The 17,481-nt window shown below is 41.7% G+C and overlaps 1 protein-coding gene across 1 annotated transcript in view; it reads left to right on the forward strand.

Annotated features, from left to right (window-relative positions):
- TRHDE (thyrotropin releasing hormone degrading enzyme) overlaps positions 1-17,481 on the forward strand; it is a 455,067-nt gene that overhangs the window by 411,954 nt on the left and 25,632 nt on the right. The gene's annotated exons all lie outside the window — the stretch shown is intronic.

Consider the following 17,481-nt stretch of genomic DNA (forward strand, 5'->3'; position numbering starts at 1 on the left):
TTCTATTAATTTTATTTGTGCATATTTACTGTATGAATTTTATTAATGATGCGTATATAGCTATAATTCTATTTATTCTAATGGTATTGACACCTAGCTACTTGTTTTGTTTTGTTGTCTGTCTCCCCCTTCTAGACTGTGAGCCCATTGTTGAGTAGGGACTGTACCTATATGTTATCGATTTGTACTTCCCAAGCACTTAGTACAGTGCTCTGCACACAGTAAGTGCTCAGTAAATGATTAAATGGATGAATGAATGAATTTAGATCCCAGTGAACTCAAAAGTGTTCCCATTTTTGGAAAAGCAACCAATAATCATCATTATCCTTGTTTACCTTTCAAATCTAAACTGGAAATTTAAGTGGTAATTATCTATTTTCCTAATTCAGGCAACACTATTAATTTCCTTAATAAACCATACCTTCAGCACCTGTCCAATTAGCAGGCACTGGATTTCCCCCTTTTAGACTGTGAGCCCACTGTTGGGTAGGGACTGTCTCTACATGTTGCCAACTTGTTCTTCCCAAGCGCTTAGTACAGTGCTCTGCACACAGTAAGTGCTCAATAAAAATGATTGATGATGATGATGATGATAATATAGCAGTTAACTTGAGGTGTGGGTCAATACATGCGAGATGAGATGCAGTGGTTGTTGGGCACTCTCTGTTCATTAAGAATTCATTTTTAGCTCACATTTAATATAGGAAGCTGTAAGGATCTGAACACCAGTTCACACTTTCTGATGATTTAACCTAGTTTGCATTTTGGGGCAATTGCTGGGCAATTAGCTATTTCCTGACATATTGGGTAATCGTGCTGTTTTTGTTAGAAGTGGTTTCTTCTCAAACTTTTATGGGTACCTCTGGCTTGGAGTTTCATAAATATATAGTGTAGAAAGATAAAGTATTTGAAGTTAAGGTGAAGAACTATTACAACACCTGTCTGATAGGCACTGTTTGATATTGAACAGTCCAAACTATTACAACACCTGTCTGATAGGCACTGTTTGACATTGAACAGTCAATTCATGGCAACTGGAATCTTCATCTATTAAACAGTGTTTTTAAAACACACAGAAATAGTGAAGTTTAGCGTATTTTGTTATTACTGTATCCCAGTCTCCCTTACTCCTTTCCACCTGTTTCCCACCTCTCTCCAACGTCTCTTTCTCTTTCCCTTCCCTTCTCACTGTGAGCCCGTTGTTGGGTAGGGACCATCACTATATGTTGCCAACTTGTACTTCCCAAGCGCTCAGTACAGTGCTCTGCACACAGTAAGTGCTCAATAAATACGATTGAATGAATGAATGAATGATTGAACTCCCCAGTCTGTATTCATCATCATCATCATCATAATAGTAGTGGCATTTATTAAGTACTTACTATGTGCAAAGCACTGTTGTAAGCGCTGGGGAGGTTACAAGGTGATCAGAATTTCCCACGGGGGGCTCACAGTCTTAATCCCCATTTTACAGATGAGGTAACTGAGGCCCAGAGAAGTGAAGTGACTTGCCTAAAGTCACATAGCTGACAATTGGCAGAGCTGGGATTTGAACCCATGACCTCTGACTCCAAACCCCGGGCTCTTTTGACTGAGCCATGCTGCTTCTCTATGAACCTATGACCTCATTCTTTATTTTTTTTCTCCTTCTAGTTCAGATATATAACAGTTATATAAAAAATATTAACAATTTATTAACTATTTACTAAACATTGTACTGAGCGATGGGATAGATTGACCTTCTATCAGTCAATCAATCCTTCTTGATATTCAGAAATTTATTTACCAGATCCATCAGTTAGTGGTATTTACTTAATACCTACTGACTGCACTGTAGTAAGCACTTGGGAGAGCAACTGATGCCTGTTTACTTGTTTTGATGTGTTTATATCGATAATTCTATTTATGTTGATGCCTGTTTACTTTTTTTGATGTCTGTCTACCCCCTTCTAGACTGTAAACCCGGTGTGGGCAGGGATTGTCTCTCTTTATTGCTGAATTCTACTTTCCAAGTGCTTAGTACAGTGCTCTGTTTACCGTAAGCCCTCAGTAAATACAACTAAACTGAATTGAATCTCTAATAATAATAATGGCATTTTTTAAGCGCTTATAATGTGCCGAGCACTGTTCTAAGCACTGGGGGGTAACAAGGTAGTCAGGTTGTCCCATGTGGGGCTCACAGTCTTAATCCCCATTTTCCAGATGGGGTAACTGAGGCTCAGAGAATAATAGTAATAATAATGATGGCATTTGTTAAGCGCTTACTATGTGCAAAGCACTGTTCTAAGCTCTGGAGAGGTTACAAGGTGATCAGGTTGTCCCATGGGGGCTCACAGCTTTAATTCCCATTTTACAGATGAGGTAACTGAGGCACAGAGAAGTTAGGTGACTTGCCCAAAGGCACACAGCTGACAAGTGGTGGAGCCGGGATTAGAACCCATGACCTCTGACTCCCAAGCCCAGGCTTTTCTCACTGAATCACACTGCTTCTCTAACTGTAAGCTCACTCTGGGCGGGGGATGTTTCTGTTTACTGTTATAGTGTATTCTCCCAAGTGCTTAGTACAGAGCACTGCAAACTGTACGTACTCAATAAATATGATTGAATGAATTAATGAATATAATACAAAAGAGTCGATAGACACATTCCCTGAGGACAAGAAGCTTATAGTTTAGAGGAGGTGACATTATTCAATCAATCAACTGTATTTATGGAATGCTTATTGCATGCAGAGCACTCTACTAAGTGATTGGAAGAGTGCACTATAATAGAGCAAAGACCTCTTGGAGGAGATAATAATAATAATAATAATGGCATTTATTGAGCGCTTACTATGTGCAAAGCACTGTTCTAAGTGCTGGGGAGGTCACAAGGTGATCAGGTTGTCCTGGGGGGGCTCACAGCCTTAATCCCCATTTTACAGAAGAGGTAACTGAGGCCCAGAGAAGTTAAGTGACTTGTCCAAAGCCACACAGCTGACAGGTGGCGGAGCTGGGATTTGAACCCCTTACCTCTGACTCCAAACCCCTGGCTCTTTCCACTGAGATGTGATTGTAATAAGGCTTTGAAGGTGGGGACCATGATTGTATGTCAGATTTGTAGGGGGAAGGAATTCAGGCCAGAAGCGGGATGTGGGTGAGAGGTCTGCAGTGAGGTAGAACTATCGAGATCAAGATAGAATGGGAAGGTTAGTACCAGGGGAGTGAATAATAATAATAATAATGGCATTTATTAAGCGCTTACTATGTGCAAAGCACTGTTCTAAGCGCTGGGGAGGTTACAAGGTGATCAGGTTGTCCCACATGGTGATCACAGTCTTAACCCCCAATTTACAGATGAGGTAACTGAGGCACAGAGAAGTGAAGTGACTTACCCAAAGTCACACAGCTGACAATTGGCAGAGCTGGGATTTGAACTCATGACCTCTGACTCCAAAGCTCGTGCTCTTTCCACTGAGCCACGCTGCTTCTCTTGAAGTGTGACAAATCACACACTTAGCTGTGGGACTTGGGCAAGTCACTTCACTTCTCTGTGCCGCAGCTGCCTCATCTGTAAAATTCATTCATTCAATCGTATTCATTGAGCGCTTTACTGTTTGCAGAGCACTGTACTAAGTGCTTGGGAAGTGCGCAGGCTGTTGTAGTTGGAAATTAGGGAGGTAAGAAAGGAGGGGGCACGGTGATTGAGCACTTTCCAGTGGTAAGGAATTCCTGTTCGACACGGAGGTGGACCCACTGGAGGTTCTTGAGTGGGGAGACATGTACTGAACAGTTTTGGAGGAAAACGGTCTGGTCAGCAGAGTGAAAAATAGACTGTAGTGGGGAGAAGAGGAATGACTGTAGTGGGGTCAGCAAGGAGGTTTATTCAGTAGTCAATGCAGAATAGGATAAGTGCTTAGATTACCCCACAAGCACTACGAATCTTGTTTTATGCTGTGGAGTTATTTCCAACCCATAGCAAGTCCATGGACACATCTCTCCCAGAACGCCCCACCTCCACCTGCAATCATTCTGGTTGTGTATCCTTAGAGTTTGCTTGGTGAAATCAATCAATCAATTGTATTTATTGAGCGCTTACTATGTGCAGAGCACTGTACTAAGTGCTTGGGAAGTACAAGTTGGCAACATATAGAGACAGTCCCTACCCAACAGTGGGCTCACAGTCTAGAAGATATGAAAGTGGTTTACATTGCCTTCTTCAACGCAGTAAACCTGAGTCTCTGCCTTTGATTCTCTCCCCGCCTCTGCTGGCTAGCACAGGTGAGCTTTGACTTGTAGCAAATTGCCTTCCACTTGCTAGCCACTGCCCAAGCTAGGAACCAGTCGGGTATGTCTCTGCTTGACTTCCCTCTCATAGGAGCGACTGGGAAAGTACGGGAAGCTCTCCAGGTATGACCCTGAAAGGGGCACATAATGACTACCCCAATTATTATTATTCTCATTTCTACAGCCACCGACCTCTTCTTCATGTGATCCCCCTTGCTTAGAACGCCTACTTTCATTTTGAGAAGCAGCAGTGGAAAGAGCCTGGGCTTTGGAGTCAGATGTGATGGGTTCAAATCCCAGCTCTGCCAGTTGTCAGCTGCGTGACTTTGGGCAAGTCACTTCACTTCTCTGGGCCTCAGTTACCTCATCTGAAAAATGGGGATGAAGACTGTGAGCCCCCCGTGGGATAACCTGATCACCTTGTAACCTCCACAGTGCTTAGAACAGGCCTTGCACATAGTAAGCGCTTAAGAAAAATGCCATTATTATTATTATATTGGCAGATTACAACTCTCCCCCTCAGTAAAATCCTTATAAGATTACATCTTCTCCAGGGAGCTATGATAGTCACTCTATCTTATAATAATAATAATAATAATTGTGGTTTGTACTAAGTGCTTACTATGTGTCAAACGTGTTAAATGCTAGGGTAGATACAGTACTATCAGATCAGCCACAATCAATCGTATTTATTGAGCGCTTACTGTGTGCAGAGCACTGTACTAAGTGCTTGGGAAGCGCTTTCCCACATAGTACTCAAAGTCTAAGAAAAAGGGAGAACAGGTACTGAATCCCCATTTTACACCTGAGAAAACTTAAGCACAGACAAGTCAAGTGACTTACCCAAGGTCACACAGCAGACAAAGAGCAGAGTGGGGGTTAGAACCCAAGTCCTCTAATTCCCAGGGCTGTTTTCTTTCCACAAAGCCATGCTGTTTCTCCACACACAGTTGGCCCCATACATAACAGTTTGGGGCAGGGAAAGCTCCTCAGAAGTCACTAGATGTTTGTATTTTATGTTAAAAATACCAACCATTTAATACCATCTCCTAAGATAATATTTGCATTACTTTTTCCAGGACCTCAAGTATGCTTCTATGCTTTCTTCTGAAAGATCCCTCATTTTTATTCTCTGTAGCAAATTAATATCCATTGAAGTCCTCTGTTACCAGATCCAGGGTTTTGTTCCAAAAATTTCTTGTACATCAGGCTCCTTGATTTTTCATTCTTTACTTTTGGTGCCCAGTTTCTCCAAAAATCCTTCCCCTCCTGGCATTCCAATAGGTGTTCTTGTGTTTCTATTCCTGTACATCCTTCCCTTGGGCATGTTTTCTCAATGCTTTCCCACCTTCATGCTGGATCATACCCTCGGGTTTTCACATACATTGCTAGCCAAACGGTGCATCTTTCTTTTTCCTGTTAAGGTTCAGTTCATTTATGTTCAGGAAACTATTTTTAGTTTCTTCCTCCGTCCATGGTTCCCACCGAACCTATCAGCACCAATACTCTAAAAGCTCCTCAGCCAGTCTAGTCATCTTAATTCCACATCCTCTACCTTAGGGCGCTTTTCAGTTAATTAAGTTAGAAAAGCAGCGTGGCTCAGTGGAAAGAGCCCGGGCTTTAGAGTCAGAGGTTCAGGGTTCAAATCTCTGCTCCTCCAATTGTCAGCTGTGTGACTTTGGGCAAGTCACTTCACTTCTCTGGGCCTCGGTTACCTCATCTGTAAAATGGGGATTAAGACTGTGAGCCCCCCGTGGGACAACCTGATCACCTTGTAACCTCCCCATTCATTCATTCATTCACTCATTCATATTTATTGAGCACTTACTGTGTGCAGAGCCTTGTACTAAGTGCTTGGGAAGTACAGCGCTCAGAACAGTGCTTTGCACATAGTAAGTGCTTAATAAATACCATCATTATTATTATTATTATTAATTATTCAAAAAATCTATGGTATTTATTGAATACTTGCTGTGTGCAGAACACTGTAATAAGTGTTTGGGAAAGTACAATATAAAAGAGTTGTTAGGCATTTAGACATGATCCCTGCAGGGTGGCCTAGTAGATAGGACACGGGCCTGGGAATCAGAAGGACCTACGTTCTAATCCCCACTCTGCCACCTGTCTGCTGTGTGACCTTGGGTAAGTCACTTAACTTCTCTGTGTCTCAGTTACCTCATCTGTAAAATCGGGATTAATACCGGGAGCCCCATGTGGGACATAGACTGTGTCCAACGCGATTAATTTGTATCTTCCTCAGCACTTGGAAGAGTCCCCGGCACAGAGTAAGCACTTAAAAAATACCTTAAAAAAGGAGTTTTCAGTCTGCAGTCTTTTTAAATTGGTAGGCTTTGGCCCTTCCCCAGATGACTGGAGTAACATCTCTGTAAAAGCTCTCACCCCTCAGCTGCCTTTTGTTGATTGATTTGATAAAACCTTCGGTCCTTTTATCAACCCTTTTGTAGATTATATCATTCTGTACCACCGTTAGACTAGGCTGGCTAAACAGAATTACCACAGACTTTCCCCACACTTTGATCTGCTTTTCCTCCCACCAACCTCTTCCTCAAAGGATCAAACACTTCTTCCCTCTTCCAGCTCACGGCAAAGCCATTGGCATCTGACATTAGACCCAGCTGGATGCTGAGGAACAAAGGCACCAAATTCTCCACCAGATAATCCCTGAGGGATCTTGCAGTTTGTCAGATCTCTTGTGAAGCTCTGTTGGGAAACATATTTGAACGGAGCCTCTCCTGCTTCCCATTTCTCACCCCCACCAGACATGACCTAGGTCCATCACCTCTGTTCCTCTCTCCCTTTCGTTGCATCTGGTCAACAACCATCAGCAAGGAGCAGGTCTTGGCCTTTTCTTCCTTTTCTTTTCTTCCTCTTCTCTGCCCTTCCACCTTTCCACGCCATTACCTTCCACTCCTCCATTCTCTCCAGGGAAAACAGGAGTGGGTTTGGCATCTGATTCTCTGACAGTGCCAAACCTGATGTTTTGGTCCTTGCCACTCTCCCCTGCTTCCCTTCACCCTTCCCAGCTCAGGAAGGGTGAACCAGGAGGCCAAGAGTAATTCTCCACCTCTCAGAGCAGGTGGAAATGCACTCCTGAGGGAAACTGAGTAGATTAAGAACCAAATGCTTAGCTGATGACTCAGGCAATCATAGGGGGAATTGGAAAAAGAGGATGGGGTTAGTTAATTAGGGAAAAGAAGCCCCTCAGAGTTGGAACTGAGCATTCCTGGACAGGACAAAGGCAAAGCTGTTTTCCATGGAGAGGTTAGGAAGCGAGGATCCCTGAGGAGTGAGGTTCCTACCCCTGAGAAGGGGAAACAATTGTGTAGATTGGCAACCGTTTCACCCTGGCACCCAAAAGCCCTTAGGGAAGGATTCAGAGGGGGTGAATCTGAAATTTAGGATTTCCCAAGAGAGGCTGAGAGGGGAATGGCCCAGTAGACCCAAAGTATCAGGATGCTGGAAGAAGGGAAATGTGTTAGAAGAAAGGAGAAGACATTTGTAATCAGAATTCTTATACATCTTTTACCTAATTTACTCATTAAAAAGCCTTCCAGTTTGTCTATTACCGATCTATCACTGTGTGCTCTGCACACAGTAAGCGCTCAATAAATACGATCGAATGAATGAATCCGGTTGCTCTGAGCTCCATGTAGGGGTCTCCTGCCTGACAGGGATGCATTTTTCTGGGAAGCTGAGGGAGGAGAGGAGGAGAAGACTCCTCCCAGCCACCCGGAGCCAACCTCAGAAGGGAGGATAGCTGAATGGATTCTGAATGATCTCTTGTCCTTCAGAGGAGCTAATTTCAGCCAGGATAAAGGCCGGACCGAGGGGTAGAGTGATTCGCATCCACTAGGCAGGTCCCCGGAATAAACACGTGCCCAGAAAAATAAAGCCTGTGGACATTACTGGGGATACAGGCCCTTCTTCCCTAATTCTGGGAGCTACTTCAGCTGGGAGGAGGTCTGAGGAGAGCCCTATCCTAATTCATTTCTAATCTTCCTACCTTATATCCCTTCTGTGGCCCCAAAGCACTGAAGTTCGTGGCTCAGTGGGAAGAGCCCGAGTTTTGGCATCAGAGGTCATGGGTTCTAATCCCTGCTCTGCCACATGTCAGCTATGTGACTTTGGCCAGGTCACTTAACTTCTCTGGGCTTCAGTTACCTCATCTGTAAAATGGGGATTAAGACTGTGAGCCCCCCGTGGGACAACCTGATCACCTTATTACCTCCCCAGCACTTAGAACAGTGCTTTGCACTTAGTAAGCACTTAATAAATGCCATTATTATTATTATTAGAGAAACTCCTTACCATTGGCTTTAAAGCACTGAATCACCTGGCCCCTTTTTGTCTTACCTCTCACTGATTTCTTTCTACAGCCCAGGATTATAACTTCACTCCTCTAATGCCACCCTACACACTATATCTAGATCTCCTCTATCTCACTTCCCACCCCTTGCCCACATCCTGTTTCTGGACTGAAACTCTGTCTTCCTTTATATCTAACAGAGGTTCACTCTACCCACCTTCAAAGTCTCACTAAAATCTTATCTCCTCCAAAAAGTCTTCCCACGCTGAGCCCTCATTTCCTCTCCCTTCTGTGTAACATATCCTTGGATTTGTATCCTTTGTTCATCCTAACTTTAGCCCCACATTACTACTGTACATATCCATAATTTATTTTAATGTGTCTTCCCCTTTAATAATAATGATGGTATTTGTTAATCGCTTGCTACATGCAAAGCACTGTTCTAAGCGCTTTAGATTGTATGCTTCTTGTGGACAGGGCATATGTCTACCAAATCTGTTACATTATATTCTGTCCAGCACGTAGTACAATTCTGGTCACATAGACAGTACTCAAATACAACTGATTGATTGATAGCAATGTTTAGAGCTCCTTTTCTAGTGTCTCCCCTATTTCGGTTGAGCCGTTCATTGGCAACTAAATAGAGTAGTCCAAATTCCCAAGATGTCATCAAGTCACGTTGCAGGCTGTTCGACGATCAAATGCTATACATTTCTAAATGCATCGTAGCTTAAATTTCTTCTGAGGTCAAATAGCTCACAAAGTGGGATTCTCTTTTTTTCTTATTCACGGGCATTTGTTGAGAATGCTAGGTTATTGTGTTTTTGCTGTAGTTGGTAAACTATACCCACTGGCATATTTGGCAGGAGTGTATAAAACCAAATGAGCTATGAATATAAAAAGCCTATGAAGAAAATCTGTATTGGAGCAGCTTAACTGAGAGATTTTACTACATGCCACTTTGAGTGTTCAGCAGTTAGCAATATTAAGAAATGATTTGCTCAGCTCCAATCAGTTTATTTCAAAACTTCTTCTTTGCTTTGCATTTAAGAGAGGAATTTAAGGAGGCAGGGTCCTAATGATTTCAAAAGCATCAAAAGTAGCATAGCCCCAAACCTATTGTATCTGGCTAAGATCCATGTTGTCAACACACCCAATTAAAGAATAGTAAACAGCAATCGTTCTGGATTGTGGATTTTATCCAGCTGTCCCAGTGGAAAGAGCCCGGGCTTTGGAGTCAGAGGTTGTAGGTTCAAATCCCGGCTCTGCCAATTGTCAGCTGTGTGACTTTGGGCAAGTCACTTAACTTCTCTGTGCCTCAGTTCCCTCATCAGTAAAATGGGGATTAAGATTGTGAGCCCCGCTTGGGACAACCTGATCACCTTGTAACCTCCTGAGTGCTTAGAACAGTGCTTTGCACGTAGTAAACACTTAATAATGCATTATTATTATTATTATTACTACCAGTGAATGCTAAAAGATCTAATTTTTAGTAACAAATATGCTTTGTTTTGGTCATTTTCTCTTTTCTTCCTTTCCTATCATCTGCTGGGGATATGAAATACAGATTTAAGTTTAGCCTGGTGGATTTCAAATTAGATCCCTGTGGAGTAAGCTCATTATGGTCGGGGAATGTGTTTACTAATTCTATTACATTGTTCTCTCCCAAGTGCTTAGTACACTACTCTGAACATAGTAAGCACTCAATAAATACAGTTGATTGATTGATTGATTGAGAAGGCAATGATCCTTTTGAGACTTGCTTCCAGCTCTCTTTTCCTGTAGGTACCCTGATGCATAGACACTGTTCATCCCAGGGAATAATAATAATAATGGTATTTGTTAAGTGCTTACTATGTGCCAGGTACTGTACTAAGTGCTGGGAAACAGTTTACTCACCAGGACTACTGAAATCTGTACATGCAGGTGTCCATATCTCAAGTAGAGGTATGAATGTTTCATAGTAGCAATGATTTCTACAAAGTCACTAGGAAAAGTTAAATGAATGTATTACCATATCTAGGTGATATTGTATGTACTCTCTCAAGATCTTAGTATAGTGTTCTGCACCCAATAAAATATTCAATAAATAACAGGGTATTTTCAGTAGGGAGAACAAGTTGCTTCCTTTTATGGATAACTGAAAGGAAACCTGTCATTAACTGCAAGGAAAGGCCATATTTTTTGAGCACTGTACTAAGCGCTTGGGAGAGCACAATATAACAGAATTGGTAGACATGTTTCCTTGCCCACAACAAGCTCGGAGTCTAGAGATGGGACATTCTAGGGCACAGTGACTCCTGAAGAAAGCAAGCTGTCCAAACGAAATAATAATAATTGTAATAATAACTTTTATTAAGAACTTACTAGGGGTCAAACACTGAACTAAATATTGGGGTAGATGCAAGATAATCTGTTTGGAAACAGCTGTCCCATGTAGCTCCCAATCCAAGGTGGTGGGAGAACAAGTATCTAATCCCCAGTTTACAGATGAGGGAACCGAGGCACAGAGAGGTTAAATTACTCGCCCAAGGTCTCCCAGCAGGCCAGTGACAGAGCTGGGATTCGAATCCAAGTTACCTAACCCACTCGTCCCTTCGGCCTCTGAAATGAAAACAGAGCATCTGGTCTACCTTATTCTTGGGGAAATATAACCAGCTCCCAGCTGGGTTTAGTCTCATGGGAATCCTTTAATTATTGATTAATTTCTTAATTTTCAGGGTATATATTAAGTCCTTACTGTGTAAAGCACTGAGATAAGTGTGGGTGAGAACAGTGAAAACTGTGAGAAGCTAAGCTTCTCGCCAAGCTAGCTCTCTTCCTCCCTTCAAGGCCCTACTGAGAGCTCTCCTCCTCCAGGAGGCCTTCCCAGACTGAGCCCCTTCCTTCCTCTCCCCCTCGTCCCCCTCTCCATCCCCCCCATCTTACCTCCTTCCCTTCCCCACAGCACCTGTATATACGTATATATGTTTGTACATATTTACTACTCTATTTATTCATTTTACTTGTACATATCTATTCTATTTATTTTATTTCCTCCCTCCTCAAATCTAATGGAGAATCACTCTCCCACCTGTTCAAAGCCTTATTGAACATCCATCTCCTTCAGGAGGCCTTCCCTCCTTTCCTCTTTCCCACTCCTTTCTGCATCACCATGACTTGCTCCTTTTATTCATCCCCACTTCCCAGCCACACAGCACTTATGTACTACTGATGGCATTTATTAAGCGCTTACTATGTGTAAAGCACTGTTCTAAGCACTGGGGAGGATACAAGGTGATCAGATTGTCCCACGGGGGGCTCGCAGTCTTAATCCCCATTTTTACAAGATGAGGTAACTGAGGCACGGAGAAGTAAAGTGGCTTGTCCAAAGTCATACGGCTGACAATTGGCGGAGCCCGGATTTGAACCCATGACCTCTGACTCCAAAGCCTGTGCTCTTTCCCCTGAGCCATGCTGCTTCTTATATACATATATACATATATGTAATTTATTTATTTATTCATATTAATGTCTGTCTACCCCTCTAGACGGTAAGCCTGTTGTGGGCAGGGAATGTGTTGGTTTATCGTCATATTTTACTCACTCCCCACAGCACTTAGTACATTGATCTGCACACAGTAAGTTCTCAAGAAATACGATTGAATGACTTGAATGAATGAATGAATGGTGTAATAATAATAATAATGATTGCATTTATTAAGCGCTTACTATGTGCAAAGCACTGTTCTAAGCGCTGGGGAGGTTACAAGGTGTAGATACAAGTTAATCAGAATAGGAACCTTCCCTGTCCCACGTGGGGGTCGCAGTCTGACTAGGAGGGAGGACAGCTATTGAATCCCCATTTTGCAGTTGAGGAAACTGAGGCACAGGGAAGTTAGGTGACTTGCCCAAGGTCACAGAGCATACAAATGGCAGTCTTCTAGACTGTGAGCCTGCTGTTGGGTAGGGACCGTCCCTATATGTTGCCAACTTGTACTTCCCAAGCGCTTAGTACAGTGTTCTGCACACAGTAAGTGCTCAATAAATACGATTGAATGAATCAAATGGCAGAGGCAGGATTAGAACCCAAGTCCTGTGACTCATTCTGTGTTTTTTCTCCTACATTTCTCTGCTTCGGCTGTGCTTTAGTCCAGGCACGTTTAACTCATTGGACCCTGAAAAGTACTGTGGAGCTTGTAGGGGAACTGGAGGAGGAGGAAGAGAAAGAGAAAGATGAAAGTTGAACCTTCCCTTCTTTTCCCTGCCCTGGCTCAGCTCTGACTCTGCCTCGGAGGGAAGGGCCTATTTTACTGCGTCTGCTAGTGCATCTTCTGTTCTCTGGAATTTTCAGGGAATTGGGGGCTACTCCACATAGAAATTCTCAAGTTTGGAGGCAACAGTGTTGGTCTTTACAGTTTTGCCAGTTGCGGTTATGGGGCATTCCCTCCCCTCTTAGAATGTAAGCCTCTTGTGGGCAGAGATTGTTTCAGTTCGTTGTTCTGTACTTCCCCAGATCTTAGTACAGTGCACCATATTAATTGGAGAAGCATCATGGCTCAGTGGAAAGAGCCCGGGCTTTGGAGTCCGAGGTCATGGGTTCAAATCCCGGCTCCTCCACTTGTCAGTTGTGTGACTTTGGGCGAGTCACTTTACTTCTCTGGGCCTCAGTTACCTCATCTGTCAAATGGGGATGAAGACTATGAACCCCCTGTGGGACAACCTGATCACCTTGTAACCACCCTAGTGCTTACAACAGTGCTTTGCACATAGTAAGTGCTTAATAAATGCCATTATTATTATTATTATCATTATTATTATTATTATTATTATCATTATTATAACTAAACCCATGAGGAAGGGTGGGGCTGTCCCCCGGCTCCCCAGGAGGCCTTTCCAGACTGAGCCCCCCAACTTTTTCCTCTTCTCCTCCTCCTTCCCTCCCTCTGCCCATCCCCCTTCCCCTCCCCGCAGCACTTTTTTTTTAATGGCATTTATTAAGCGCTTACTATGTGCAAAGCACTGTTCTAAGCGCTGGGGAGGTTACAAAGTGATCAGGTTGTCCCGCATGTGGCTCACAGTCTTAATCCCCATTTTACAGATGAGGTAACTGAGGCCCAGAGAAGTTAAGTGACTTGCCCAAAGTCACACAGCTGAAAATTGGTGGAGCCGGGATTTGAACCCATGACCCCTGACTCCAAAGCCCGTGCTCTTTCCACTGAGCCACGAGCACTTGTGTATAGTTGTACATATTTATTACTCTATTCATTTTATTAATGATGTGTATATAGCTATAATTCTATTTATTCTGATGGTATTGACACCTGTCTACTTGTTCATTTTCCGCTGTTTTTTTTTTTGTCTGTCTCCCCCTTCTAGACTGTTGCTGGGTAGGTACTGTCTCTATATGTTGCCGATTTGTACCTCCCAAGCGCTTAGTACAGTGCTCTGCACACAGTAAGCACTCAATAAATACGACAATGAATGTGAGGCTAGTAGTACTGCTACTACTATTATTCGATTCGTTATTCAGTCGTATTTGTTGAGCGCTTACTGTGTGCAGAGCACTGTACTAAGTGCTTGGGAAGTACAAATCGGCAACCTGTAGAGACGGCCCCTACCCAACAACGGGCTCACAGTCTAGAAGGGGGAGACAGACAACAAAACAAAACAAGTAGACAGGTGTCAATACCATCAGAATAAATAGAGTTATAGTTTATCAAGCACTTACTATGTGTCAAATGCTGTGGTAAATACAAGATTATCCAATTCAATCCCAGTCACACAAGGAGCTCACAGTCTAATCTCCAGTTGACAGATGAGGAAACTGAGGACCAGAGAGGTTAAGCGATGGCCCAATGTTGCACAGCAGGCCAGTGGCAGAGCTGGGACTAAAATTTGGGACTCCCGATTCCCAACCCTTTTCTCTTTCCACTGAATTGTGCTGCCTCAAAAGGGTAAGATTACAACCCTCCTGTTCTAAGGAAACGAAAAGCATTGTTTGCTACATTTTGTGCTGTGCTTTTCTCATAATTTAACCTATCTAATGATATAATTGCTAAGAATAACAAGTTTTAAATTAAGCTTCCCAATGTTAGGGAGATGAAGAAGAAAAATTAATCCCCATTTCATTTTGTCAGACATAATTTCATGCGGTGGTATTTAAGCTTACATTTAATGAAAAAAAATGTCTAAAATATGTGTAATTAAATTTTAGGAAATGAGAACATAGTTTGTGTAGATAAGTACCCTCATGACTTACAAATGTACTTCAGATGGTTAGAAATCCACTTCAATAAATTTGTGCCTATTAATTAAAACTCTGTTCTTACCCCACTTAAATAAGTTTCAATTCATTATGGTAAAATCTATCCTTTTAATATTTTTTCATTACATTTTAACCTTTTCCCCAAAGCATTTCATTTTTAAGCCTGAGAAATTTCCACCACACATTGAGCATTGAGCTCAACCAAACCCTTAAAGAAGATAAATAAGTTTAAGTAACTCACTGGATTAGTCAAAGAAAATAATTCAAAGTGATATAATGAGCTCTTATGCCTTTAAAAGTTAATTTTTATTATCCCTATTAACTATCCATCATGTTAATGCTTAAAAATGGAAACAGCAGAGGTGGCCTAGAAGTTTAATCCAATTACATAATATTTCAGTTAATTTCAATATATAGGTTGCTTAGAACCTATCTCATACAAAATAAGTGGATGACATGTGGTTGCAGTTAAAACCAGCACATTTTTTAAAGCTAAATATACATTTGAGTCCAGAGGATGTTTTCCACAGGCCATTCAGCAATAGAGTACCATCACTAGAAGGATAAATCATGTTGTATCCCCGTCTACTGCAGAAATGGAATCTCCAAAATGGTGCCACATGTCTTTAAAAATTTGGAGATAATTAGGGGTCCAGAAAAACTGAAATTTATATTGTTGGCATTTACCATATTTTGTATCTACCCCAGCACTTAGAACAGTGCTTGGCACGTAGTAAGCACATAACAAAAATAACAATGATAATAATAATAATATAAAATCAATACATTAGAATGCATATCAGATCAGGGCAGTACTACAGAACAAGATTTCCTTGATGCAGTTTGGCCTAAAGGCAGTTTGTGAGTGTATTTATTAAGTGCTTAATGTGTGCTTGGAAGAGTAATATAGTACTTCCCAAGCGCTTAGTACAGTGCTCTGCCCACAGTAAGTGCTCAATAAATACGATTGAATGAATGAGTGAGTATCAGAGCTGTAAATTGTCTTGCTACCCTGATATCTTCTAATAGTCAACATCCCACCAAAATAAGTACTATTAGGATGTTTTGCAGGTCATCAAAAATGGATACATTAAGGTCTTTGTGGTATACAACTCTAGCTGGTGGTACACAACCCTCCAATTGCTATGACTGTCTGAAGCTGAGGATTGTCAAAAGAAATTGTCTCCTCAAGATTTCTAAGTTTCATTTGTGGGATTCAAAAGCTATCTGTCATTACCCTTTCATTCATTCATTCATTCATTCAATCGTATTTATTGAGCGCTTACTGTGTGCAGAGCACTGTACTAAGCGCTTGGGAAGCACAAGGTGGCAACATATAGAGACGGTCCCTACCCAACAGCGGGCTCACAGTCTAGACTGGGGAGACAGACAACAAAACAAAACATATTAACAAAATAAATAGAATAAATATGTACAAGTAAAATAAATAGAGTAATAAATAATAAATATGTACAAACATTATATATATTATATATTATAATATATATAATATATATATTTCTGTTACATTACCTCCTTGCCCTCCCCACAGCACCTGTGTATATATATATATATATATATATATATATATATATATATATATATACACAGGTGCTGTGGGGAGGGCAAGGAGGTAATGTAACAGAAATACTATCCGTTAATGTCGGTGGGGGATACTCTGTGATTCTTTCCACCCTGTTCACACATGAAAGCAAACCATTGAAATTGTAAGTTTGTTTTGGGCAGAAAATGTGTCTATCTACTCTGTTTTATTTTTCTAATTTACTCTTCCAAGCACACATTAAGGACTTAATAAATAGACTCACAAACTGCCTTTATGCCAAACTGCATCAAGGAAATCTTGTTCTGTAGTACTGCCCTGATCTGATGTCGTATTCATGTGCACAAACCATTCCTTCTAACGCTGTGGCATTTGGTATCTTAACAGGTTCACATTTTTAGGCATATCTACATTAATTCTCTAAAAAAGTGTCTACCAAAACATGTGGCCAAACCCCATGTTGTGGCATTACAGAGTGTGTCCGGCTCTTGACTTTAAGTGAGTTACTCATCTGCAGAAGTGGTCAGTCTGCAATGGTTTTCCAGCATCCACAGCTAGGCTGCAATTTCTGAGTTTGTATTGAAAATGTACTTGCAGCATTTCTTCTCCTCATGCTCCTTGTGGTTACTGAAGTTTAGTTTTTTAAGGTATTTGTTAACCTTTATATGTGTCAAGCACTATTCTAAGCGCTAGGGTAGATACAAGTTTACCATATTGGACAAAGTCCCCGTCTTAAGTGGGGCTTGCAGTCTACATTGGAGGAAGAGGGATATAATTCCCATTTTATGCATGATGTAACTGAGCCCCCAAGAAGTTAGTGATTTCTAGCTACGTTAAGTGATTTCTAGCTATCTCCACTGAGTTAGTATGGAGGAGGATTCAACTCACTGGTGGTACTAATAAAACTCTTCTAGATGCAAAATGTGACTTCAGAGGCTACTACGTCTGTGAGCCCTTGATTATCATTCAACTACTGTAGTGCTTAGTACAGTGGTTGGCACTTTGTGAACTCTTAAATACCATTATTATTAGAGAAAAATTTGACTATTATTCGACATACTGATGTGGGGCCTGATATGGA

This window comes from Tachyglossus aculeatus, chromosome 14 (assembly GCF_015852505.1).
Source record: "Tachyglossus aculeatus isolate mTacAcu1 chromosome 14, mTacAcu1.pri, whole genome shotgun sequence".
NCBI lineage: Eukaryota > Metazoa > Chordata > Mammalia > Monotremata > Tachyglossidae > Tachyglossus > Tachyglossus aculeatus.